This window comes from Phocoena phocoena, unplaced genomic scaffold (assembly GCF_963924675.1).
Source record: "Phocoena phocoena unplaced genomic scaffold, mPhoPho1.1 SCAFFOLD_372, whole genome shotgun sequence".
Taxonomy (NCBI): domain Eukaryota; kingdom Metazoa; phylum Chordata; class Mammalia; order Artiodactyla; family Phocoenidae; genus Phocoena; species Phocoena phocoena.
This window is the reverse complement of record NW_027077522.1, coordinates 30679-55000: the sequence shown is the minus strand read 5'-3', so window position 1 is coordinate 55000 and position 24322 is coordinate 30679. Positions and strand designations below refer to the sequence as shown.

The window sequence follows — 24322 nt, the reverse complement described above, 5'->3', positions numbered from 1 at the left end:
GCATACAGAAGCGGCCAGTGTCGAGCAATGGAGCAGGAAATGCAGCCAGTTCTCAGGGCATCAAAGCTCGTGTTCCCCGAGAAAAGGCCAGCAAGTGAGTGTGTCTCCCCTTTTTCAATTTACCGTAGCCAAACCTCTAGGCTTTAGCAAAGAAGTGCCGCTTACCGCAACAAGGTTTAAACCAGGATCCTCACGGAATGTGCGCCAACACCCCTGCAAGACTCCTTCTCCTCACTTCACCGGTCATCACGAATTATACGGATGGCCCCAGGCTGCTCTGCTGCTGGTACTCCTTCCTTGGTATTCCACCTGATCCGGGCTGAGAGAACACACGCGTACTTGAGGAGGGTGCACGGGCGCAACAAGGGAAAGTGTGTTCCGGGATCCCTAGGGCCACCGTCCATCTATCCACCCACCAGTAAACCTGCGGGCTTAGCCAGCCATCACACGTGTCTTTTTCACTCGGCTTGATATTCTCTCTCCCCCGGGATCCCAATGTGTCACGGAAAGATGCCAGAGCCACGCCTCACCAGAGAAGCCTGCCGTGACTAAGATTGACTAAGGCCTTTTCTAGCCCCTTCACGCAGCACACACAAGCAGGACACAACCCGAGGAGGAGCCGTCAGCTTGGCCAACCTCCCGGGGACAATGGCCCATTGGATTTCTCCTCTCATCACGAGAAACCTAAACTGCATGTGGTCGCCCAAGGAACACATGACAAGGAAGCCTGCCTTAGGCCAGGAATCCTGCTCTCACCCTGAGCATAGACTTCCCTTTCTCTGAGGGCACAAGGCAACGAGTAGCCGGTGGCGGCGGCCTGTAGAACTCAAGTGCAGTCGAATGGACCACCAACGGTTCACGCTTCCTTTCCTATCCGCATGCTCGTCCGTGGCAGGGGACAGAAGCCCTGGCTCGACCAAGGAACCCAGAGACGGCACGCTGTCCCCAGCCTTCCCGCATGGATTGGCATCCCAGGCTCCTTTCCCAATGGCTCTTCTCCCCATGAGACGGCCACAACCCTCAACTTGAACAACGTGGCTGTGGACTCTCACGGCAGCAAACGCGACGTCAACCTCTCCCTCCTTTCCTTTTGGGAGCTACGTGCTGGACCTCAGTTCCAATGAGGAGACGGTAGTGGTTTCTCACTCATTTTGTTCAGATTTCCAAGGAATGCATTAGTGGGGGTCATCATCGATCCAAGCACATGCTCAAACGCTGGACATGGAAAGTTGCAGATTCCACCATGGGACACCCATCGAGCTGAATCATGTCAGCATATGCAAGCGGCCAGAGCCGAGCCATTGGAGCAGGAAATGCAGCCAGTTCTCAGGGCGTCGAAGCTCGTGCTCCCCGAGAAAAGGTCGGAAGGTGAGGGTATAGCCCCGTTGCACAGGTTCCCGTGGTGAAACCTCTAGGTTTTAGCACAGAAGTGCTGCTTACCGCAACAAGGGTTAAATCAGGATCCTCGTGGAATGCACCCCAACACCCTTGCGAGACTCCTCCTCCTCACTTCACCGGGAAGCGCGGATTATACGGATGGCCCCAGGTTGCTCTGCTGCTGGAATTCCTTTCTTGGCATTCCACCTGGCTTGGGGTGAGAGAACACACGCGTCAGTGAGGAGGGTGCACGGGGGCACCGAGGGAAAGGGCGATACCACCCAGCGATGAGTACTCTATCTCCCCTCAACATTTCACTTGCTGCCCATCTTGCCTGTGTGCCTGCAGGCAAATGTGAAAGCAACGTAGAGCAGACGCCTTCAGGGCCTGTGGCCATCGGGAGAAAGAGCCCCGTTGTCCAACCACCCCCTGCTCTCAGGCCCTGCAACTCCTCTCCTGAGCACTCTCCCCTCCAGCACAGGAAAAGGATGTCTTCCTCAACCCCTGAGACCCCGTCAGGGCAACTGTGCCCCCTCAGACTAAGAGTCAGTGCCCTGCAGGTGAACTCATCCGCCCTTGGCACATATGCTTCCACTAAAAGGATGCGCACTGAAGGGGAACAGATCTTCCACAAGGGAAGGGCCCTTGGCCGAATATGACGGCCTCCATCAAAAGGGGCTCGTAGGGACCCGGGACAAAGGGTACGTGAGGAACGCCTGGACTGATCAAGGGAGACTCACCAGCAGGCATACTTCCCGGCCTGCTGTTAAGACAGATGACCTAACCTTGGCCCACACACAAAGTTTATGGCATGCGAACCATTCCGATGCCTAGCGCGGCGGGGAAAACACTTGCAGCCTGATGGCGTGGGAGCCATTCCAGTGCGCAAAGTGGCGGAGCAAAGAGTTACAGCCATTGGGCCACCTGCAGTGGTGGCTGGCACTCTCGCACTCTGGGCCCGTCGGTGACGTGCCCTCGGAGAAACCGTGAGGCCCAGGTCTTCTAGAAGCAACGTGTTACCCACAGCCGTGCAATGAGAGAACCCAGCCAACAGCCTAGACACTTGAACCGCTATGACTTGTCTGGCCTGTGGCCAGGCACGCCGGATACTACAGTCTGGACGCACCAGCGGGTGGCAGGAAAAATGACCCCCGCACCACACATCCTCTCCTGCCCTTAAAGCTGTAGCTGTTCCTCGGCAGCCAACTCCCTTCTTTCCGCCTAGTTGTGCCCAATGACCTCCGGGAAGATCTGCAATCCTCAGGGATCGCTATGTGGGCTGGGTGTATTAAAGATGCTGGGCTGTACTGAGGAACACCTTCACATCTTCAACACAGGGGGAACGTGGACAGACAGGGACAAACACCTCACGGCCTCCAAATCCTCCCCCATGAGAAGAAACCATACTGTGCCACGAAGGCAACCATTCGCTAGCACGGGGACCCGCCATGAAGTTAATCGAACAAGGAGAGGAAAAGGGCGGGACAGTCCACAAATGAGCTCCCGTGTTCCCTCTCTACACATGCCTCCAAACGCTCCATGGATTCTGTCGAGCTCTCCACCCACCAGTAAACATGTGGGCTTTGCCAGCCGTCTCACGTGTCTTTTTCACTCACCTTGCCCTTCCCCCTCCACGGGGATCCCAACGTGTCACGGAAAGATGCCAGAGCCACCCCTCACCAAAGAAGCTTGCTGTGACTTATCTTAACTAAGGCATTTTCTAGCCTCTTCACAGAGCACACACAGGCCGGACACACCCCGAGGAGGAGCCATCAGCTTGGCCCACCTGCCGGGGACAATGGCCCATTGGATTTCTCCCCTCATCAGGAGGAACCTAAACTGCATCTGGTCTCCGAAGCAGATCGTGTCAAAGAAGCCTTCCCTAGGCCAGGAGTCCTGCTCTGACCATGGGCAGAGAGACTTGTTTCTGTGAGGGCGCAAGGCAACGACCAGACGGTGGGGGCGGCTTGTAGAACTCAAGTACAGGCGAGAGGACCACCAATGGCTCGCACTTCCTCTGCTACCCACATGCTTAACAGTGGCAGCGGACAGCAGTCCTGGCTAGACCAAGGAGCCCACAGACGGCACGCTCTCCCTAGGCTTCCCACCTGAATTGGCATCCCAGGCTCCATTCCCAGTGGCTTTTCTCCCCATGAGATGGCCACAGCCCTCCACTTGAACAACGTGGCCGTGGACACACACAGCAGCACATGCAATGTGAACCTCTCCCTACTGTCCTTATTGGAGCCACATGCTGGACCTCAGTTCCAATGAGGTGACGGTAGGGGTTTCTCACTCATTTTTTTTCAGATTTCCGGGGAATACACTTGTGGGAGTCATCGTCGATCCAAGCACATGCTCAAACCTTGGACATGCAAAGTTGCAGATTCCATCACGGGACGGCCAGCGAGCTGAATCAGGTCAGCATACAGAAGCGGCCAGTGTCGAGCAATGGAGCAGGAAATGCAGCCAGTTCTCAGGGCATCAAAGCTCGTGTTCCCCGAGAAAAGGCCAGCAAGTGAGTGTGTCTCCCCTTTTTCAATTTACCGTAGCCAAACCTCTAGGCTTTAGCAAAGAAGTGCCGCTTACCGCAACAAGGTTTAAACCAGGATCCTCACGGAATGTGCGCCAACACCCCTGCAAGACTCCTTCTCCTCACTTCACCGGTCATCACGAATTATACGGATGGCCCCAGGCTGCTCTGCTGCTGGTACTCCTTCCTTGGTATTCCACCTGATCCGGGCTGAGAGAACACACGCGTACTTGAGGAGGGTGCACGGGCGCAACAAGGGAAAGTGTGTTCCGGGATCCCTAGGGCCACCGTCCATCTATCCACCCACCAGTAAACCTGCGGGCTTAGCCAGCCATCACACGTGTCTTTTTCACTCGGCTTGATATTCTCTCTCCCCCGGGATCCCAATGTGTCACGGAAAGATGCCAGAGCCACGCCTCACCAGAGAAGCCTGCCGTGACTAAGATTGACTAAGGCCTTTTCTAGCCCCTTCACGCAGCACACACAAGCAGGACACAACCCGAGGAGGAGCCGTCAGCTTGGCCAACCTCCCGGGGACAATGGCCCATTGGATTTCTCCTCTCATCACGAGAAACCTAAACTGCATGTGGTCGCCCAAGGAACACATGACAAGGAAGCCTGCCTTAGGCCAGGAATCCTGCTCTCACCCTGAGCATAGACTTCCCTTTCTCTGAGGGCACAAGGCAACGAGTAGCCGGTGGCGGCGGCCTGTAGAACTCAAGTGCAGTCGAATGGACCACCAACGGTTCACGCTTCCTTTCCTATCCGCATGCTCGTCCGTGGCAGGGGACAGAAGCCCTGGCTCGACCAAGGAACCCAGAGACGGCACGCTGTCCCCAGCCTTCCCGCATGGATTGGCATCCCAGGCTCCTTTCCCAATGGCTCTTCTCCCCATGAGACGGCCACAACCCTCAACTTGAACAACGTGGCTGTGGACTCTCACGGCAGCAAACGCGACGTCAACCTCTCCCTCCTTTCCTTTTGGGAGCTACGTGCTGGACCTCAGTTCCAATGAGGAGACGGTAGTGGTTTCTCACTCATTTTGTTCAGATTTCCAAGGAATGCATTAGTGGGGGTCATCATCGATCCAAGCACATGCTCAAACGCTGGACATGGAAAGTTGCAGATTCCACCATGGGACACCCATCGAGCTGAATCATGTCAGCATATGCAAGCGGCCAGAGCCGAGCCATTGGAGCAGGAAATGCAGCCAGTTCTCAGGGCGTCGAAGCTCGTGCTCCCCGAGAAAAGGTCGGAAGGTGAGGGTATAGCCCCGTTGCACAGGTTCCCGTGGTGAAACCTCTAGGTTTTAGCACAGAAGTGCTGCTTACCGCAACAAGGGTTAAATCAGGATCCTCGTGGAATGCACCCCAACACCCTTGCGAGACTCCTCCTCCTCACTTCACCGGGAAGCGCGGATTATACGGATGGCCCCAGGTTGCTCTGCTGCTGGAATTCCTTTCTTGGCATTCCACCTGGCTTGGGGTGAGAGAACACACGCGTCAGTGAGGAGGGTGCACGGGGGCACCGAGGGAAAGGGCGATACCACCCAGCGATGAGTACTCTATCTCCCCTCAACATTTCACTTGCTGCCCATCTTGCCTGTGTGCCTGCAGGCAAATGTGAAAGCAACGTAGAGCAGACGCCTTCAGGGCCTGTGGCCATCGGGAGAAAGAGCCCCGTTGTCCAACCACCCCCTGCTCTCAGGCCCTGCAACTCCTCTCCTGAGCACTCTCCCCTCCAGCACAGGAAAAGGATGTCTTCCTCAACCCCTGAGACCCCGTCAGGGCAACTGTGCCCCCTCAGACTAAGAGTCAGTGCCCTGCAGGTGAACTCATCCGCCCTTGGCACATATGCTTCCACTAAAAGGATGCGCACTGAAGGGGAACAGATCTTCCACAAGGGAAGGGCCCTTGGCCGAATATGACGGCCTCCATCAAAAGGGGCTCGTAGGGACCCGGGACAAAGGGTACGTGAGGAACGCCTGGACTGATCAAGGGAGACTCACCAGCAGGCATACTTCCCGGCCTGCTGTTAAGACAGATGACCTAACCTTGGCCCACACACAAAGTTTATGGCATGCGAACCATTCCGATGCCTAGCGCGGCGGGGAAAACACTTGCAGCCTGATGGCGTGGGAGCCATTCCAGTGCGCAAAGTGGCGGAGCAAAGAGTTACAGCCATTGGGCCACCTGCAGTGGTGGCTGGCACTCTCGCACTCTGGGCCCGTCGGTGACGTGCCCTCGGAGAAACCGTGAGGCCCAGGTCTTCTAGAAGCAACGTGTTACCCACAGCCGTGCAATGAGAGAACCCAGCCAACAGCCTAGACACTTGAACCGCTATGACTTGTCTGGCCTGTGGCCAGGCACGCCGGATACTACAGTCTGGACGCACCAGCGGGTGGCAGGAAAAATGACCCCCGCACCACACATCCTCTCCTGCCCTTAAAGCTGTAGCTGTTCCTCGGCAGCCAACTCCCTTCTTTCCGCCTAGTTGTGCCCAATGACCTCCGGGAAGATCTGCAATCCTCAGGGATCGCTATGTGGGCTGGGTGTATTAAAGATGCTGGGCTGTACTGAGGAACACCTTCACATCTTCAACACAGGGGGAACGTGGACAGACAGGGACAAACACCTCACGGCCTCCAAATCCTCCCCCATGAGAAGAAACCATACTGTGCCACGAAGGCAACCATTCGCTAGCACGGGGACCCGCCATGAAGTTAATCGAACAAGGAGAGGAAAAGGGCGGGACAGTCCACAAATGAGCTCCCGTGTTCCCTCTCTACACATGCCTCCAAACGCTCCATGGATTCTGTCGAGCTCTCCACCCACCAGTAAACATGTGGGCTTTGCCAGCCGTCTCACGTGTCTTTTTCACTCACCTTGCCCTTCCCCCTCCACGGGGATCCCAACGTGTCACGGAAAGATGCCAGAGCCACCCCTCACCAAAGAAGCTTGCTGTGACTTATCTTAACTAAGGCATTTTCTAGCCTCTTCACAGAGCACACACAGGCCGGACACACCCCGAGGAGGAGCCATCAGCTTGGCCCACCTGCCGGGGACAATGGCCCATTGGATTTCTCCCCTCATCAGGAGGAACCTAAACTGCATCTGGTCTCCGAAGCAGATCGTGTCAAAGAAGCCTTCCCTAGGCCAGGAGTCCTGCTCTGACCATGGGCAGAGAGACTTGTTTCTGTGAGGGCGCAAGGCAACGACCAGACGGTGGGGGCGGCTTGTAGAACTCAAGTACAGGCGAGAGGACCACCAATGGCTCGCACTTCCTCTGCTACCCACATGCTTAACAGTGGCAGCGGACAGCAGTCCTGGCTAGACCAAGGAGCCCACAGACGGCACGCTCTCCCTAGGCTTCCCACCTGAATTGGCATCCCAGGCTCCATTCCCAGTGGCTTTTCTCCCCATGAGATGGCCACAGCCCTCCACTTGAACAACGTGGCCGTGGACACACACAGCAGCACATGCAATGTGAACCTCTCCCTACTGTCCTTATTGGAGCCACATGCTGGACCTCAGTTCCAATGAGGTGACGGTAGGGGTTTCTCACTCATTTTTTTTCAGATTTCCGGGGAATACACTTGTGGGAGTCATCGTCGATCCAAGCACATGCTCAAACCTTGGACATGCAAAGTTGCAGATTCCATCACGGGACGGCCAGCGAGCTGAATCAGGTCAGCATACAGAAGCGGCCAGTGTCGAGCAATGGAGCAGGAAATGCAGCCAGTTCTCAGGGCATCAAAGCTCGTGTTCCCCGAGAAAAGGCCAGCAAGTGAGTGTGTCTCCCCTTTTTCAATTTACCGTAGCCAAACCTCTAGGCTTTAGCAAAGAAGTGCCGCTTACCGCAACAAGGTTTAAACCAGGATCCTCACGGAATGTGCGCCAACACCCCTGCAAGACTCCTTCTCCTCACTTCACCGGTCATCACGAATTATACGGATGGCCCCAGGCTGCTCTGCTGCTGGTACTCCTTCCTTGGTATTCCACCTGATCCGGGCTGAGAGAACACACGCGTACTTGAGGAGGGTGCACGGGCGCAACAAGGGAAAGTGTGTTCCGGGATCCCTAGGGCCACCGTCCATCTATCCACCCACCAGTAAACCTGCGGGCTTAGCCAGCCATCACACGTGTCTTTTTCACTCGGCTTGATATTCTCTCTCCCCCGGGATCCCAATGTGTCACGGAAAGATGCCAGAGCCACGCCTCACCAGAGAAGCCTGCCGTGACTAAGATTGACTAAGGCCTTTTCTAGCCCCTTCACGCAGCACACACAAGCAGGACACAACCCGAGGAGGAGCCGTCAGCTTGGCCAACCTCCCGGGGACAATGGCCCATTGGATTTCTCCTCTCATCACGAGAAACCTAAACTGCATGTGGTCGCCCAAGGAACACATGACAAGGAAGCCTGCCTTAGGCCAGGAATCCTGCTCTCACCCTGAGCATAGACTTCCCTTTCTCTGAGGGCACAAGGCAACGAGTAGCCGGTGGCGGCGGCCTGTAGAACTCAAGTGCAGTCGAATGGACCACCAACGGTTCACGCTTCCTTTCCTATCCGCATGCTCGTCCGTGGCAGGGGACAGAAGCCCTGGCTCGACCAAGGAACCCAGAGACGGCACGCTGTCCCCAGCCTTCCCGCATGGATTGGCATCCCAGGCTCCTTTCCCAATGGCTCTTCTCCCCATGAGACGGCCACAACCCTCAACTTGAACAACGTGGCTGTGGACTCTCACGGCAGCAAACGCGACGTCAACCTCTCCCTCCTTTCCTTTTGGGAGCTACGTGCTGGACCTCAGTTCCAATGAGGAGACGGTAGTGGTTTCTCACTCATTTTGTTCAGATTTCCAAGGAATGCATTAGTGGGGGTCATCATCGATCCAAGCACATGCTCAAACGCTGGACATGGAAAGTTGCAGATTCCACCATGGGACACCCATCGAGCTGAATCATGTCAGCATATGCAAGCGGCCAGAGCCGAGCCATTGGAGCAGGAAATGCAGCCAGTTCTCAGGGCGTCGAAGCTCGTGCTCCCCGAGAAAAGGTCGGAAGGTGAGGGTATAGCCCCGTTGCACAGGTTCCCGTGGTGAAACCTCTAGGTTTTAGCACAGAAGTGCTGCTTACCGCAACAAGGGTTAAATCAGGATCCTCGTGGAATGCACCCCAACACCCTTGCGAGACTCCTCCTCCTCACTTCACCGGGAAGCGCGGATTATACGGATGGCCCCAGGTTGCTCTGCTGCTGGAATTCCTTTCTTGGCATTCCACCTGGCTTGGGGTGAGAGAACACACGCGTCAGTGAGGAGGGTGCACGGGGGCACCGAGGGAAAGGGCGATACCACCCAGCGATGAGTACTCTATCTCCCCTCAACATTTCACTTGCTGCCCATCTTGCCTGTGTGCCTGCAGGCAAATGTGAAAGCAACGTAGAGCAGACGCCTTCAGGGCCTGTGGCCATCGGGAGAAAGAGCCCCGTTGTCCAACCACCCCCTGCTCTCAGGCCCTGCAACTCCTCTCCTGAGCACTCTCCCCTCCAGCACAGGAAAAGGATGTCTTCCTCAACCCCTGAGACCCCGTCAGGGCAACTGTGCCCCCTCAGACTAAGAGTCAGTGCCCTGCAGGTGAACTCATCCGCCCTTGGCACATATGCTTCCACTAAAAGGATGCGCACTGAAGGGGAACAGATCTTCCACAAGGGAAGGGCCCTTGGCCGAATATGACGGCCTCCATCAAAAGGGGCTCGTAGGGACCCGGGACAAAGGGTACGTGAGGAACGCCTGGACTGATCAAGGGAGACTCACCAGCAGGCATACTTCCCGGCCTGCTGTTAAGACAGATGACCTAACCTTGGCCCACACACAAAGTTTATGGCATGCGAACCATTCCGATGCCTAGCGCGGCGGGGAAAACACTTGCAGCCTGATGGCGTGGGAGCCATTCCAGTGCGCAAAGTGGCGGAGCAAAGAGTTACAGCCATTGGGCCACCTGCAGTGGTGGCTGGCACTCTCGCACTCTGGGCCCGTCGGTGACGTGCCCTCGGAGAAACCGTGAGGCCCAGGTCTTCTAGAAGCAACGTGTTACCCACAGCCGTGCAATGAGAGAACCCAGCCAACAGCCTAGACACTTGAACCGCTATGACTTGTCTGGCCTGTGGCCAGGCACGCCGGATACTACAGTCTGGACGCACCAGCGGGTGGCAGGAAAAATGACCCCCGCACCACACATCCTCTCCTGCCCTTAAAGCTGTAGCTGTTCCTCGGCAGCCAACTCCCTTCTTTCCGCCTAGTTGTGCCCAATGACCTCCGGGAAGATCTGCAATCCTCAGGGATCGCTATGTGGGCTGGGTGTATTAAAGATGCTGGGCTGTACTGAGGAACACCTTCACATCTTCAACACAGGGGGAACGTGGACAGACAGGGACAAACACCTCACGGCCTCCAAATCCTCCCCCATGAGAAGAAACCATACTGTGCCACGAAGGCAACCATTCGCTAGCACGGGGACCCGCCATGAAGTTAATCGAACAAGGAGAGGAAAAGGGCGGGACAGTCCACAAATGAGCTCCCGTGTTCCCTCTCTACACATGCCTCCAAACGCTCCATGGATTCTGTCGAGCTCTCCACCCACCAGTAAACATGTGGGCTTTGCCAGCCGTCTCACGTGTCTTTTTCACTCACCTTGCCCTTCCCCCTCCACGGGGATCCCAACGTGTCACGGAAAGATGCCAGAGCCACCCCTCACCAAAGAAGCTTGCTGTGACTTATCTTAACTAAGGCATTTTCTAGCCTCTTCACAGAGCACACACAGGCCGGACACACCCCGAGGAGGAGCCATCAGCTTGGCCCACCTGCCGGGGACAATGGCCCATTGGATTTCTCCCCTCATCAGGAGGAACCTAAACTGCATCTGGTCTCCGAAGCAGATCGTGTCAAAGAAGCCTTCCCTAGGCCAGGAGTCCTGCTCTGACCATGGGCAGAGAGACTTGTTTCTGTGAGGGCGCAAGGCAACGACCAGACGGTGGGGGCGGCTTGTAGAACTCAAGTACAGGCGAGAGGACCACCAATGGCTCGCACTTCCTCTGCTACCCACATGCTTAACAGTGGCAGCGGACAGCAGTCCTGGCTAGACCAAGGAGCCCACAGACGGCACGCTCTCCCTAGGCTTCCCACCTGAATTGGCATCCCAGGCTCCATTCCCAGTGGCTTTTCTCCCCATGAGATGGCCACAGCCCTCCACTTGAACAACGTGGCCGTGGACACACACAGCAGCACATGCAATGTGAACCTCTCCCTACTGTCCTTATTGGAGCCACATGCTGGACCTCAGTTCCAATGAGGTGACGGTAGGGGTTTCTCACTCATTTTTTTTCAGATTTCCGGGGAATACACTTGTGGGAGTCATCGTCGATCCAAGCACATGCTCAAACCTTGGACATGCAAAGTTGCAGATTCCATCACGGGACGGCCAGCGAGCTGAATCAGGTCAGCATACAGAAGCGGCCAGTGTCGAGCAATGGAGCAGGAAATGCAGCCAGTTCTCAGGGCATCAAAGCTCGTGTTCCCCGAGAAAAGGCCAGCAAGTGAGTGTGTCTCCCCTTTTTCAATTTACCGTAGCCAAACCTCTAGGCTTTAGCAAAGAAGTGCCGCTTACCGCAACAAGGTTTAAACCAGGATCCTCACGGAATGTGCGCCAACACCCCTGCAAGACTCCTTCTCCTCACTTCACCGGTCATCACGAATTATACGGATGGCCCCAGGCTGCTCTGCTGCTGGTACTCCTTCCTTGGTATTCCACCTGATCCGGGCTGAGAGAACACACGCGTACTTGAGGAGGGTGCACGGGCGCAACAAGGGAAAGTGTGTTCCGGGATCCCTAGGGCCACCGTCCATCTATCCACCCACCAGTAAACCTGCGGGCTTAGCCAGCCATCACACGTGTCTTTTTCACTCGGCTTGATATTCTCTCTCCCCCGGGATCCCAATGTGTCACGGAAAGATGCCAGAGCCACGCCTCACCAGAGAAGCCTGCCGTGACTAAGATTGACTAAGGCCTTTTCTAGCCCCTTCACGCAGCACACACAAGCAGGACACAACCCGAGGAGGAGCCGTCAGCTTGGCCAACCTCCCGGGGACAATGGCCCATTGGATTTCTCCTCTCATCACGAGAAACCTAAACTGCATGTGGTCGCCCAAGGAACACATGACAAGGAAGCCTGCCTTAGGCCAGGAATCCTGCTCTCACCCTGAGCATAGACTTCCCTTTCTCTGAGGGCACAAGGCAACGAGTAGCCGGTGGCGGCGGCCTGTAGAACTCAAGTGCAGTCGAATGGACCACCAACGGTTCACGCTTCCTTTCCTATCCGCATGCTCGTCCGTGGCAGGGGACAGAAGCCCTGGCTCGACCAAGGAACCCAGAGACGGCACGCTGTCCCCAGCCTTCCCGCATGGATTGGCATCCCAGGCTCCTTTCCCAATGGCTCTTCTCCCCATGAGACGGCCACAACCCTCAACTTGAACAACGTGGCTGTGGACTCTCACGGCAGCAAACGCGACGTCAACCTCTCCCTCCTTTCCTTTTGGGAGCTACGTGCTGGACCTCAGTTCCAATGAGGAGACGGTAGTGGTTTCTCACTCATTTTGTTCAGATTTCCAAGGAATGCATTAGTGGGGGTCATCATCGATCCAAGCACATGCTCAAACGCTGGACATGGAAAGTTGCAGATTCCACCATGGGACACCCATCGAGCTGAATCATGTCAGCATATGCAAGCGGCCAGAGCCGAGCCATTGGAGCAGGAAATGCAGCCAGTTCTCAGGGCGTCGAAGCTCGTGCTCCCCGAGAAAAGGTCGGAAGGTGAGGGTATAGCCCCGTTGCACAGGTTCCCGTGGTGAAACCTCTAGGTTTTAGCACAGAAGTGCTGCTTACCGCAACAAGGGTTAAATCAGGATCCTCGTGGAATGCACCCCAACACCCTTGCGAGACTCCTCCTCCTCACTTCACCGGGAAGCGCGGATTATACGGATGGCCCCAGGTTGCTCTGCTGCTGGAATTCCTTTCTTGGCATTCCACCTGGCTTGGGGTGAGAGAACACACGCGTCAGTGAGGAGGGTGCACGGGGGCACCGAGGGAAAGGGCGATACCACCCAGCGATGAGTACTCTATCTCCCCTCAACATTTCACTTGCTGCCCATCTTGCCTGTGTGCCTGCAGGCAAATGTGAAAGCAACGTAGAGCAGACGCCTTCAGGGCCTGTGGCCATCGGGAGAAAGAGCCCCGTTGTCCAACCACCCCCTGCTCTCAGGCCCTGCAACTCCTCTCCTGAGCACTCTCCCCTCCAGCACAGGAAAAGGATGTCTTCCTCAACCCCTGAGACCCCGTCAGGGCAACTGTGCCCCCTCAGACTAAGAGTCAGTGCCCTGCAGGTGAACTCATCCGCCCTTGGCACATATGCTTCCACTAAAAGGATGCGCACTGAAGGGGAACAGATCTTCCACAAGGGAAGGGCCCTTGGCCGAATATGACGGCCTCCATCAAAAGGGGCTCGTAGGGACCCGGGACAAAGGGTACGTGAGGAACGCCTGGACTGATCAAGGGAGACTCACCAGCAGGCATACTTCCCGGCCTGCTGTTAAGACAGATGACCTAACCTTGGCCCACACACAAAGTTTATGGCATGCGAACCATTCCGATGCCTAGCGCGGCGGGGAAAACACTTGCAGCCTGATGGCGTGGGAGCCATTCCAGTGCGCAAAGTGGCGGAGCAAAGAGTTACAGCCATTGGGCCACCTGCAGTGGTGGCTGGCACTCTCGCACTCTGGGCCCGTCGGTGACGTGCCCTCGGAGAAACCGTGAGGCCCAGGTCTTCTAGAAGCAACGTGTTACCCACAGCCGTGCAATGAGAGAACCCAGCCAACAGCCTAGACACTTGAACCGCTATGACTTGTCTGGCCTGTGGCCAGGCACGCCGGATACTACAGTCTGGACGCACCAGCGGGTGGCAGGAAAAATGACCCCCGCACCACACATCCTCTCCTGCCCTTAAAGCTGTAGCTGTTCCTCGGCAGCCAACTCCCTTCTTTCCGCCTAGTTGTGCCCAATGACCTCCGGGAAGATCTGCAATCCTCAGGGATCGCTATGTGGGCTGGGTGTATTAAAGATGCTGGGCTGTACTGAGGAACACCTTCACATCTTCAACACAGGGGGAACGTGGACAGACAGGGACAAACACCTCACGGCCTCCAAATCCTCCCCCATGAGAAGAAACCATACTGTGCCACGAAGGCAACCATTCGCTAGCACGGGGACCCGCCATGAAGTTAATCGAACAAGGAGAGGAAAAGGGCGGGACAGTCCACAAATGAGCTCCCGTGTTCCCTCTCTACACATGCCTCCAAACGCTCCATGGATTCTGTCGAGCTCTCCACCCACCAGTAAACATGTGGGCTTTGCCAGCCGTCTCACGTGTCTTTTTCACTCACCTTGCCCTTCCCCCTCCACGGGGATCCCAACGTGTCACGGAAAGATGCCAGAGCCACCCCTCACCAAAGAAGCTTGCTGTGACTTATCTTAACTAAGGCATTTTCTAGCCTCTTCACAGAGCACACACAGGCCGGACACACCCCGAGGAGGAGCCATCAGCTTGGCCCACCTGCCGGGGACAATGGCCCATTGGATTTCTCCCCTCATCAGGAGGAACCTAAACTGCATCTGGTCTCCGAAGCAGATCGTGTCAAAGAAGCCTTCCCTAGGCCAGGAGTCCTGCTCTGACCATGGGCAGAGAGACTTGTTTCTGTGAGGGCGCAAGGCAACGACCAGACGGTGGGGGCGGCTTGTAGAACTCAAGTACAGGCGAGAGGACCACCAATGGCTCGCACTTCCTCTGCTACCCACATGCTTAACAGTGGCAGCGGACAGCAGTCCTGGCTAGACCAAGGAGCCCACAGACGGCACGCTCTCCCTAGGCTTCCCACCTGAATTGGCATCCCAGGCTCCATTCCCAGTGGCTTTTCTCCCCATGAGATGGCCACAGCCCTCCACTTGAACAACGTGGCCGTGGACACACACAGCAGCACATGCAATGTGAACCTCTCCCTACTGTCCTTATTGGAGCCACATGCTGGACCTCAGTTCCAATGAGGTGACGGTAGGGGTTTCTCACTCATTTTTTTTCAGATTTCCGGGGAATACACTTGTGGGAGTCATCGTCGATCCAAGCACATGCTCAAACCTTGGACATGCAAAGTTGCAGATTCCATCACGGGACGGCCAGCGAGCTGAATCAGGTCAGCATACAGAAGCGGCCAGTGTCGAGCAATGGAGCAGGAAATGCAGCCAGTTCTCAGGGCATCAAAGCTCGTGTTCCCCGAGAAAAGGCCAGCAAGTGAGTGTGTCTCCCCTTTTTCAATTTACCGTAGCCAAACCTCTAGGCTTTAGCAAAGAAGTGCCGCTTACCGCAACAAGGTTTAAACCAGGATCCTCACGGAATGTGCGCCAACACCCCTGCAAGACTCCTTCTCCTCACTTCACCGGTCATCACGAATTATACGGATGGCCCCAGGCTGCTCTGCTGCTGGTACTCCTTCCTTGGTATTCCACCTGATCCGGGCTGAGAGAACACACGCGTACTTGAGGAGGGTGCACGGGCGCAACAAGGGAAAGTGTGTTCCGGGATCCCTAGGGCCACCGTCCATCTATCCACCCACCAGTAAACCTGCGGGCTTAGCCAGCCATCACACGTGTCTTTTTCACTCGGCTTGATATTCTCTCTCCCCCGGGATCCCAATGTGTCACGGAAAGATGCCAGAGCCACGCCTCACCAGAGAAGCCTGCCGTGACTAAGATTGACTAAGGCCTTTTCTAGCCCCTTCACGCAGCACACACAAGCAGGACACAACCCGAGGAGGAGCCGTCAGCTTGGCCAACCTCCCGGGGACAATGGCCCATTGGATTTCTCCTCTCATCACGAGAAACCTAAACTGCATGTGGTCGCCCAAGGAACACATGACAAGGAAGCCTGCCTTAGGCCAGGAATCCTGCTCTCACCCTGAGCATAGACTTCCCTTTCTCTGAGGGCACAAGGCAACGAGTAGCCGGTGGCGGCGGCCTGTAGAACTCAAGTGCAGTCGAATGGACCACCAACGGTTCACGCTTCCTTTCCTATCCGCATGCTCGTCCGTGGCAGGGGACAGAAGCCCTGGCTCGACCAAGGAACCCAGAGACGGCACGCTGTCCCCAGCCTTCCCGCATGGATTGGCATCCCAGGCTCCTTTCCCAATGGCTCTTCTCCCCATGAGACGGCCACAACCCTCAACTTGAACAACGTGGCTGTGGACTCTCACGGCAGCAAACGCGACGTCAACCTCTCCCTCCTTTCCTTTTGGGAGCTACGTGCTGGACCTCAGTTCCAATGAGGAGACGGTAGTGGTTTCTCACTCATTTTGTTCAGATTTCCAAGGAATGCATTAGTGGGGGTCATCATCGATCCAAGCACATGCTCAAACGCTGGACATGGAAAGTTGCAGATTCCACCATGGGACACCCATCGAGCTGAATCATGTCAGCATATGCAAGCGGCCAGAGCCGAGCCATTGGAGCAGGAAATGCAGCCAGTTCTCAGGGCGTCGAAGCTCGTGCTCCCCGAGAAAAGGTCGGAAGGTGAGGGTATAGCCCCGTTGCACAGGTTCCCGTGGTGAAACCTCTAGGTTTTAGCACAGAAGTGCTGCTTACCGCAACAAGGGTTAAATCAGGATCCTCGTGGAATGCACCCCAACACCCTTGCGAGACTCCTCCTCCTCACTTCACCGGGAAGCGCGGATTATACGGATGGCCCCAGGTTGCTCTGCTGCTGGAATTCCTTTCTTGGCATTCCACCTGGCTTGGGGTGAGAGAACACACGCGTCAGTGAGGAGGGTGCACGGGGGCACCGAGGGAAAGGGCGATACCACCCAGCGATGAGTACTCTATCTCCCCTCAACATTTCACTTGCTGCCCATCTTGCCTGTGTGCCTGCAGGCAAATGTGAAAGCAACGTAGAGCAGACGCCTTCAGGGCCTGTGGCCATCGGGAGAAAGAGCCCCGTTGTCCAACCACCCCCTGCTCTCAGGCCCTGCAACTCCTCTCCTGAGCACTCTCCCCTCCAGCACAGGAAAAGGATGTCTTCCTCAACCCCTGAGACCCCGTCAGGGCAACTGTGCCCCCTCAGACTAAGAGTCAGTGCCCTGCAGGTGAACTCATCCGCCCTTGGCACATATGCTTCCACTAAAAGGATGCGCACTGAAGGGGAACAGATCTTCCACAAGGGAAGGGCCCTTGGCCGAATATGACGGCCTCCATCAAAAGGGGCTCGTAGGGACCCGGGACAAAGGGTACGTGAGGAACGCCTGGACTGATCAAGGGAGACTCACCAGCAGGCATACTTCCCGGCCTGCTGTTAAGACAGATGACCTAACCTTGGCCCACACACAAAGTTTATGGCATGCGAACCATTCCGATGCCTAGCGCGGCGGGGAAAACACTTGCAGCCTGATGGCGTGGGAGCCATTCCAGTGCGCAAAGTGGCGGAGCAAAGAGTTACAGCCATTGGGCCACCTGCAGTGGTGGCTGGCACTTTCGCACTCTGGGCCCGTCGGTGACGTGCCCTCGGAGAAACCGTGAGGCCCAGGTCTTCTAGAAGCAACGTGTTACCCACAGCCGTGCAATGAGAGAACCCAGCCAACAGCCTAGACACTTGAACCGTTATGACTTGTCTGGCCTGTGGCCAGGCACGCCGGATATCACAGTCTGGACGCACCAGCGGGTGGCAGGAAAAATGACCCCCGCACCACACATCCTCTCCTGCCCTTAAAGCTGTAGCTGTTCCTCGGCAGCCAACTCCCTTCTTTCCGCCTAGTTGTGCCCAATGACCTCCGGGAAGATCTGCAATCCTCAGGGATCGCTATGTGGGCTGGGTGTATTAAAGATGCTGGGCTGTACTGAGGAACACCTTCACATCTTCAACACAGGGGGAACGTGGACAGACAGGGACAAACACCTCACGGCCTCCAAATCCTCCCCCATGAGAAGAAACCATACTGTGCCACGAAGGCAACCATTCGCTAGCACGGGGACCCGCCATGAAGTTAATCGAACAAGGAGAGGAAAAGGGCGGGACAGTCCACAAATGAGCTCCCGTGTTCCCTCTCTACACATGCCTCCAAACGCTCCATGGATTCTGTCGAGCTCTCCACCCACCAGTAAACATGTGGGCTTTGCCAGCCGTCTCACGTGTCTTTTTCACTCACCTTGCCCTTCCCCCTCCACGGGGATCCCAACGTGTCACGGAAAGATGCCAGAGCCACCCCTCACCAAAGAAGCTTGCTGTGACTTATCTTAACTAAGGCATTTTCTAGCCTCTTCACAGAGCACACACAGGCCGGACACACCCCGAGGAGGAGCCATCAGCTTGGCCCACCTGCCGGGGACAATGGCCCATTGGATTTCTCCCCTCATCAGGAGGAACCTAAACTGCATCTGGTCTCCGAAGCAGATCGTGTCAAAGAAGCCTTCCCTAGGCCAGGAGTCCTGCTCTGACCATGGGCAGAGAGACTTGTTTCTGTGAGGGCGCAAGGCAACGACCAGACGGTGGGGGCGGCTTGTAGAACTCAAGTACAGGCGAGAGGACCACCAATGGCTCGCACTTCCTCTGCTACCCACATGCTTAACAGTGGCAGCGGACAGCAGTCCTGGCTAGACCAAGGAGCCCACAGACGGCACGCTCTCCCTAGGCTTCCCACCTGAATTGGCATCCCAGGCTCCATTCCCAGTGGCTTTTCTCCCCATGAGATGGCCACAGCCCTCCACTTGAACAACGTGGCCGTGGACACACACAGCAGCACATGCAATGTGAACCTCTCCCTACTGTCCTTATTGGAGCCACATGCTGGACCTCAGTTCCAATGAGGTGACGGTAGGGGTTTCTCACTCATTTTTTTTCAGATTTCCGGGGAATACACTTGTGGGAGTCATCGTCGATCCAAGCACATGCTCAAACCTTGGACATGCAAAGTTGCAGATTCCATCACGGGACGGCCAGCGAGCTGAATCAGGTCAGCATACAGAAGCGGCCAGTGTCGAGCAATGGAGCAGGAAATGCAGCCAGTTCTCAGGGCATCAAAGCTCGTGTTCCCCGAGAAAAGGCCAGCAAGTGAGTGTGTCTCCCCTTTTTCAATTTACCGTAGCCAAACCTCTAGGCTTTAGCAAAGAAGTGCCGCTTACCGCAACAAGGTTTAAACCAGGATCCTCACGGAATGTGCGCCAACACCCCTGCAAGACTCCTTCTCCTCACTTCACCGGTCATCACGAATTATACGGATGGCCCCAGGCTGCTCTGCTGCTGGTACTCCTTCCTTGGTATTCCACCTGATCCGGGCTGAGAGAACACACGCGTACTTGAGGAGGGTGCACGGGCGCAACAAGGGAAAGTGTGTTCCGGGATCCCTAGGGCCACCGTCCATCTATCCACCCACCAGTAAACCTGCGGGCTTAGCCAGCCATCACACGTGTCTTTTTCACTCGGCTTGATATTCTCTCTCCCCCGGGATCCCAATGTGTCACGGAAAGATGCCAGAGCCACGCCTCACCAGAGAAGCCTGCCGTGACTAAGATTGACGAAGGCCTTTTCTAGCCCCTTCACGCAGCACACACAAGCAGGACACAACCCGAGGAGGAGCCGTCAGCTTGGCCAACCTCCCGGGGACAATGGCCCATTGGATTTCTCCTCTCATCACGAGAAACCTAAACTGCATGTGGTCGCCCAAGGAACACATGACAAGGAAGCCTGCCTTAGGCCAGGAATCCTGCTCTCACCCTGAGCATAGACTTCCCTTTCTCTGAGGGCACAAGGCAACGAGTAGCCGGTGGCGGCGGCCTGTAGAACTCAAGTGCAGTCGAATGGACCACCAACGGTTCACGCTTCCTTTCCTATCCGCATGCTCGTCCGTGGCAGGGGACAGAAGCCCTGGCTCGACCAAGGAACCCAGAGACGGCACGCTGTCCCCAGCCTTCCCGCATGGATTGGCATCCCAGGCTCCTTTCCCAATGGCTCTTCTCCCCATGAGACGGCCACAACCCTCAACTTGAACAACGTGGCTGTGGACTCTCACGGCAGCAAACGCGACGTCAACCTCTCCCTCCTTTCCTTTTGGGAGCTACGTGCTGGACCTCAGTTCCAATGAGGAGACGGTAGTGGTTTCTCACTCATTTTGTTCAGATTTCCAAGGAATGCATTAGTGGGGGTCATCATCGATCCAAGCACATGCTCAAACGCTGGACATGGAAAGTTGCAGATTCCACCATGGGACACCCATCGAGCTGAATCATGTCAGCATATGCAAGCGGCCAGAGCCGAGCCATTGGAGCAGGAAATGCAGCCAGTTCTCAGGGCGTCGAAGCTCGTGCTCCCCGAGAAAAGGTCGGAAGGTGAGGGTATAGCCCCGTTGCACAGGTTCCCGTGGTGAAACCTCTAGGTTTTAGCACAGAAGTGCTGCTTACCGCAGCAAGGGTTAAATCAGGATCCTCGTGGAATGCACCCCAACACCCTTGCGAGACTCCTCCTCCTCACTTCACCGGGAAGCGCGGATTATACGGATGGCCCCAGGTTGCTCTGCTGCTGGAATTCCTTTCTTGGCATTCCACCTGGCTTGGGGTGAGAGAACACACGCGTCAGTGAGGAGGGTGCACGGGGGCACCGAGGGAAAGGGCGATACCACCCAGCGATGAGTACTCTATCTCCCCTCAACATTTCACTTGCTGCCCATCTTGCCTGTGTGCCTGCAGGCAAATGTGAAAGCAACGTAGAGCAGACGCCTTCAGGGCCTGTGGCCATCGGGAGAAAGAGCCCCGTTGTCCAACCACCCCCTGCTCTCAGGCCCTGCAACTCCTCTCCTGAGCACTCTCCCCTCCAGCACAGGAAAAGGATGTCTTCCTCAACCCCTGAGACCCCGTCAGGGCAACTGTGCCCCCTCAGACTAAGAGTCAGTGCCCTGCAGGTGAACTCATCCGCCCTTGGCACATATGCTTCCACTAAAAGGATGCGCACTGAAGGGGAACAGATCTTCCACAAGGGAAGGGCCCTTGGCCGAATATGACGGCCTCCATCAAAAGGGGCTCGTAGGGACCCGGGACAAAGGGTACGTGAGGAACGCCTGGACTGATCAAGGGAGACTCACCAGCAGGCATACTTCCCGGCCTGCTGTTAAGACAGATGACCTAACCTTGGCCCACACACAAAGTTTATGGCATGCGAACCATTCCGATGCCTAGCGCGGCGGGGAAAACACTTGCAGCCTGATGGCGTGGGAGCCATTCCAGTGCGCAAAGTGGCGGAGCAAAGAGTTACAGCCATTGGGCCACCTGCAGTGGTGGCTGGCACTTTCGCACTCTGGGCCCGTCGGTGACGTGCCCTCGGAGAAACCGTGAGGCCCAGGTCTTCTAGAAGCAACGTGTTACCCACAGCCGTGCAATGAGAGAACCCAGCCAACAGCCTAGACACTTGAACCGCTATGACTTGTCTGGCCTGTGGCCAGGCACGCCGGATACTACAGTCTGGACGCACCAGCGGGTGGCAGGAAAAATGACCCCCGCACCACACATCCTCTCCTGCCCTTAAAGCTGTAGCTGTTCCTCGGCAGCCAACTCCCTTCTTTCCGCCTAGTTGTGCCCAATGACCTCCGGGAAGATCTGCAATCCTCAGGGATCGCTATGTGGGCTGGGTGTATTAAAGATGCTGGGCTGTACTGAGGAACACCTTCACATCTTCAACACAGGGGGAACGTGGACAGACAGGGACAAACACCTCACGGCCTCCAAATCCTCCCCCATGAGAAGAAACCATACTGTGCCACGAAGGCAACCATTCGCTAGCACGGGGACCCGCCATGAAGTTAATCGAACAAGGAGAGGAAAAGGGCGGGACAGTCCACAAATGAGCTCCCGTGTTCCCTCTCTACACATGCCTCCAAACGCTCCATGGATTCTGTCGAGCTCTCCACCCACCAGTAAACATGTGGGCTTTGCCAGCCGTCTCACGTGTCTTTTTCACTCACCTTGCCCTTCCCCCTCCACGGGGATCCCAACGTGTCACGGAAAGATGCCAGAGCCACCCCTCACCAAAGAAGCTTGCTGTGACTTATCTTAACTAAGGCATTTTCTAGCCTCTTCACAGAGCACACACAGGCCGGACACACCCCGAGGAGGAGCCATCAGCTTGGCCCACCTGCCGGGGACAATGGCCCATTGGATTTCTCCCCTCATCAGGAGGAACCTAAACTGCATCTGGTCTCCGAAGCAGATCGTGTCAAAGAAGCCTTCCCTAGGCCAGGAGTCCTGCTCTGACCATGGGCAGAGAGACTTGTTTCTGTGAGGGCGCAAGGCAACGACCAGACGGTGGGGGCGGCTTGTAGAACTCAAGTACAGGCGAGAGGACCACCAATGGCTCGCACTTCCTCTGCTACCCACATGCTTAACAGTGGCAGCGGACAGCAGTCCTGGCTAGACCAAGGAGCCCACAGACGGCACGCTCTCCCTAGGCTTCCCACCTGAATTGGCATCCCAGGCTCCATTCCCAGTGGCTTTTCTCCCCATGAGATGGCCACAGCCCTCCACTTGAACAACGTGGCCGTGGACACACACAGCAGCACATGCAATGTGAACCTCTCCCTACTGTCCTTATTGGAGCCACATGCTGGACCTCAGTTCCAATGAGGTGACGGTAGGGGTTTCTCACTCATTTTTTTTCAGATTTCCGGGGAATACACTTGTGGGAGTCATCGTCGATCCAAGCACATGCTCAAACCTTGGACATGCAAAGTTGCAGATTCCATCACGGGACGGCCAGCGAGCTGAATCAGGTCAGCAAACAGAAGCGGCCAGTGTCGAGCAATGGAGCAGGAAATGCAGCCAGTTCTCAGGGCATCAAAGCTCGTGTTCCCCGAGAAAAGGCCAGCAAGTGAGTGTGTCTCCCCTTTTTCAATTTACCGTAGCCAAACCTCTAGGCTTTAGCAAAGAAGTGCCGCTTACCGCAACAAGGTTTAAACCAGGATCCTCACGGAATGTGCGCCAACACCCCTGCAAGACTCCTTCTCCTCACTTCACCGGTCATCACGAATTATACGGATGGCCCCAGGCTGCTCTGCTGCTGGTACTCCTTCCTTGGTATTCCACCTGATCCGGGCTGAGAGAACACACGCGTACTTGAGGAGGGTGCACGGGCGCAACAAGGGAAAGTGTGTTCCGGGATCCCTAGGGCCACCGTCCATCTATCCACCCACCAGTAAACCTGCCGTCTTAGCCAGCCATCACACGTGTCTTTTTCACTCGGCTTGATATTCTCTCTCCCCCGGGATCCCAATGTGTCACGGAAAGATGCCAGAGCCACGCCTCACCAGAGAAGCCTGCCGTGACTAAGATTGACTAAGGCCTTTTCTAGCCCCTTCACGCAGCACACACAAGCAGGACACAACCCGAGGAGGAGCCGTCAGCTTGGCCAACCTCCCGGGGACAATGGCCCATTGGATTTCTCCTCTCATCACGAGAAACCTAAACTGCATCTGGTCGCCCAAGGAACACATGACAAGGAAGCCTGCCTTAGGCCAGGAATCCTGCTCTCACCCTGAGCATAGACTTCCCTTTCTCTGAGGGCACAAGGCAACGAGTAGCCGGTGGCGGCGGCCTGTAGAACTCAAGTGCAGTCGAATGGACCACCAACGGTTCACGCTTCCTTTCCTATCCGCATGCTCGTCCGTGGCAGGGGACAGAAGCCCTGGCTCGACCAAGGAACCCAGAGACGGCACGCTGTCCCCAGCCTTCCCGCATGGATTGGCATCCCAGGCTCCTTTCCCAATGGCTCTTCTCCCCATGAGACGGCCACAACCCTCAACTTGAACAACGTGGCTGTGGACTCTCACGGCAGCAAACGCGACGTCAACCTCTCCCTCCTTTCCTTTTGGGAGCTACGTGCTGGACCTCAGTTCCAATGAGGAGACGGTAGTGGTTTCTCACTCATTTTGTTCAGATTTCCAAGGAATGCATTAGTGGGGGTCATCATCGATCCAAGCACATGCTCAAACGCTGGACATGGAAAGTTGCAGATTCCACCATGGGACACCCATCGAGCTGAATCATGTCAGCATATGCAAGCGGCCAGAGCCGAGCCATTGGAGCAGGAAATGCAGCCAGTTCTCAGGGCGTCGAAGCTCGTGCTCCCCGAGAAAAGGTCGGAAGGTGAGGGTATAGCCCCGTTGCACAGGTTCCCGTGGTGAAACCTCTAGGTTTTAGCACAGAAGTGCTGCTTACCGCAACAAGGGTTAAATCAGGATCCTCGTGGAATGCACCCCAACACCCTTGCGAGACTCCTCCTCCTCACTTCACC

At 56.1% G+C, this 24322-nt stretch overlaps 13 non-coding genes across 13 annotated transcripts; all 13 read right to left on the bottom strand.

Moving 5' to 3' along the window:
* Positions 1-1106: 1106 nt before the first annotated feature.
* LOC136143435 (small nucleolar RNA SNORD116) lies at positions 1107-1198 on the bottom strand. The gene has a single exon (XR_010658026.1). It is a non-coding gene; the product is annotated as a small nucleolar RNA SNORD116 (small nucleolar RNA).
* A 2435-nt stretch (positions 1199-3633) lies between these two features.
* On the bottom strand, positions 3634-3726 carry LOC136143451 (small nucleolar RNA SNORD116). Its single transcript, XR_010658042.1, has one exon. It is a non-coding gene; the product is annotated as a small nucleolar RNA SNORD116 (small nucleolar RNA).
* A 1181-nt stretch (positions 3727-4907) lies between these two features.
* On the bottom strand, positions 4908-4999 carry LOC136143434 (small nucleolar RNA SNORD116). The gene has a single exon (XR_010658025.1). It is a non-coding gene; the product is annotated as a small nucleolar RNA SNORD116 (small nucleolar RNA).
* Positions 5000-7434: 2435 nt separating this feature from the next.
* Positions 7435-7527, bottom strand: LOC136143450 (small nucleolar RNA SNORD116). Its single transcript, XR_010658041.1, has one exon. It is a non-coding gene; the product is annotated as a small nucleolar RNA SNORD116 (small nucleolar RNA).
* A 1181-nt stretch (positions 7528-8708) lies between these two features.
* Positions 8709-8800, bottom strand: LOC136143433 (small nucleolar RNA SNORD116). The gene has a single exon (XR_010658024.1). It is a non-coding gene; the product is annotated as a small nucleolar RNA SNORD116 (small nucleolar RNA).
* Positions 8801-11235: 2435 nt separating this feature from the next.
* Positions 11236-11328, bottom strand: LOC136143449 (small nucleolar RNA SNORD116). The gene has a single exon (XR_010658040.1). It is a non-coding gene; the product is annotated as a small nucleolar RNA SNORD116 (small nucleolar RNA).
* A 1181-nt stretch (positions 11329-12509) lies between these two features.
* LOC136143432 (small nucleolar RNA SNORD116) lies at positions 12510-12601 on the bottom strand. Its single transcript, XR_010658023.1, has one exon. It is a non-coding gene; the product is annotated as a small nucleolar RNA SNORD116 (small nucleolar RNA).
* A 2435-nt stretch (positions 12602-15036) lies between these two features.
* LOC136143448 (small nucleolar RNA SNORD116) lies at positions 15037-15129 on the bottom strand. The gene has a single exon (XR_010658039.1). It is a non-coding gene; the product is annotated as a small nucleolar RNA SNORD116 (small nucleolar RNA).
* Positions 15130-16310: 1181 nt separating this feature from the next.
* Positions 16311-16402, bottom strand: LOC136143431 (small nucleolar RNA SNORD116). Its single transcript, XR_010658022.1, has one exon. It is a non-coding gene; the product is annotated as a small nucleolar RNA SNORD116 (small nucleolar RNA).
* Positions 16403-18837: 2435 nt separating this feature from the next.
* Positions 18838-18930, bottom strand: LOC136143446 (small nucleolar RNA SNORD116). Its single transcript, XR_010658037.1, has one exon. It is a non-coding gene; the product is annotated as a small nucleolar RNA SNORD116 (small nucleolar RNA).
* A 1181-nt stretch (positions 18931-20111) lies between these two features.
* LOC136143430 (small nucleolar RNA SNORD116) lies at positions 20112-20203 on the bottom strand. Its single transcript, XR_010658021.1, has one exon. It is a non-coding gene; the product is annotated as a small nucleolar RNA SNORD116 (small nucleolar RNA).
* A 2435-nt stretch (positions 20204-22638) lies between these two features.
* On the bottom strand, positions 22639-22731 carry LOC136143445 (small nucleolar RNA SNORD116). The gene has a single exon (XR_010658036.1). It is a non-coding gene; the product is annotated as a small nucleolar RNA SNORD116 (small nucleolar RNA).
* A 1181-nt stretch (positions 22732-23912) lies between these two features.
* Positions 23913-24004, bottom strand: LOC136143429 (small nucleolar RNA SNORD116). Its single transcript, XR_010658020.1, has one exon. It is a non-coding gene; the product is annotated as a small nucleolar RNA SNORD116 (small nucleolar RNA).
* Between the last annotated feature and the right edge of the window lie 318 nt (positions 24005-24322).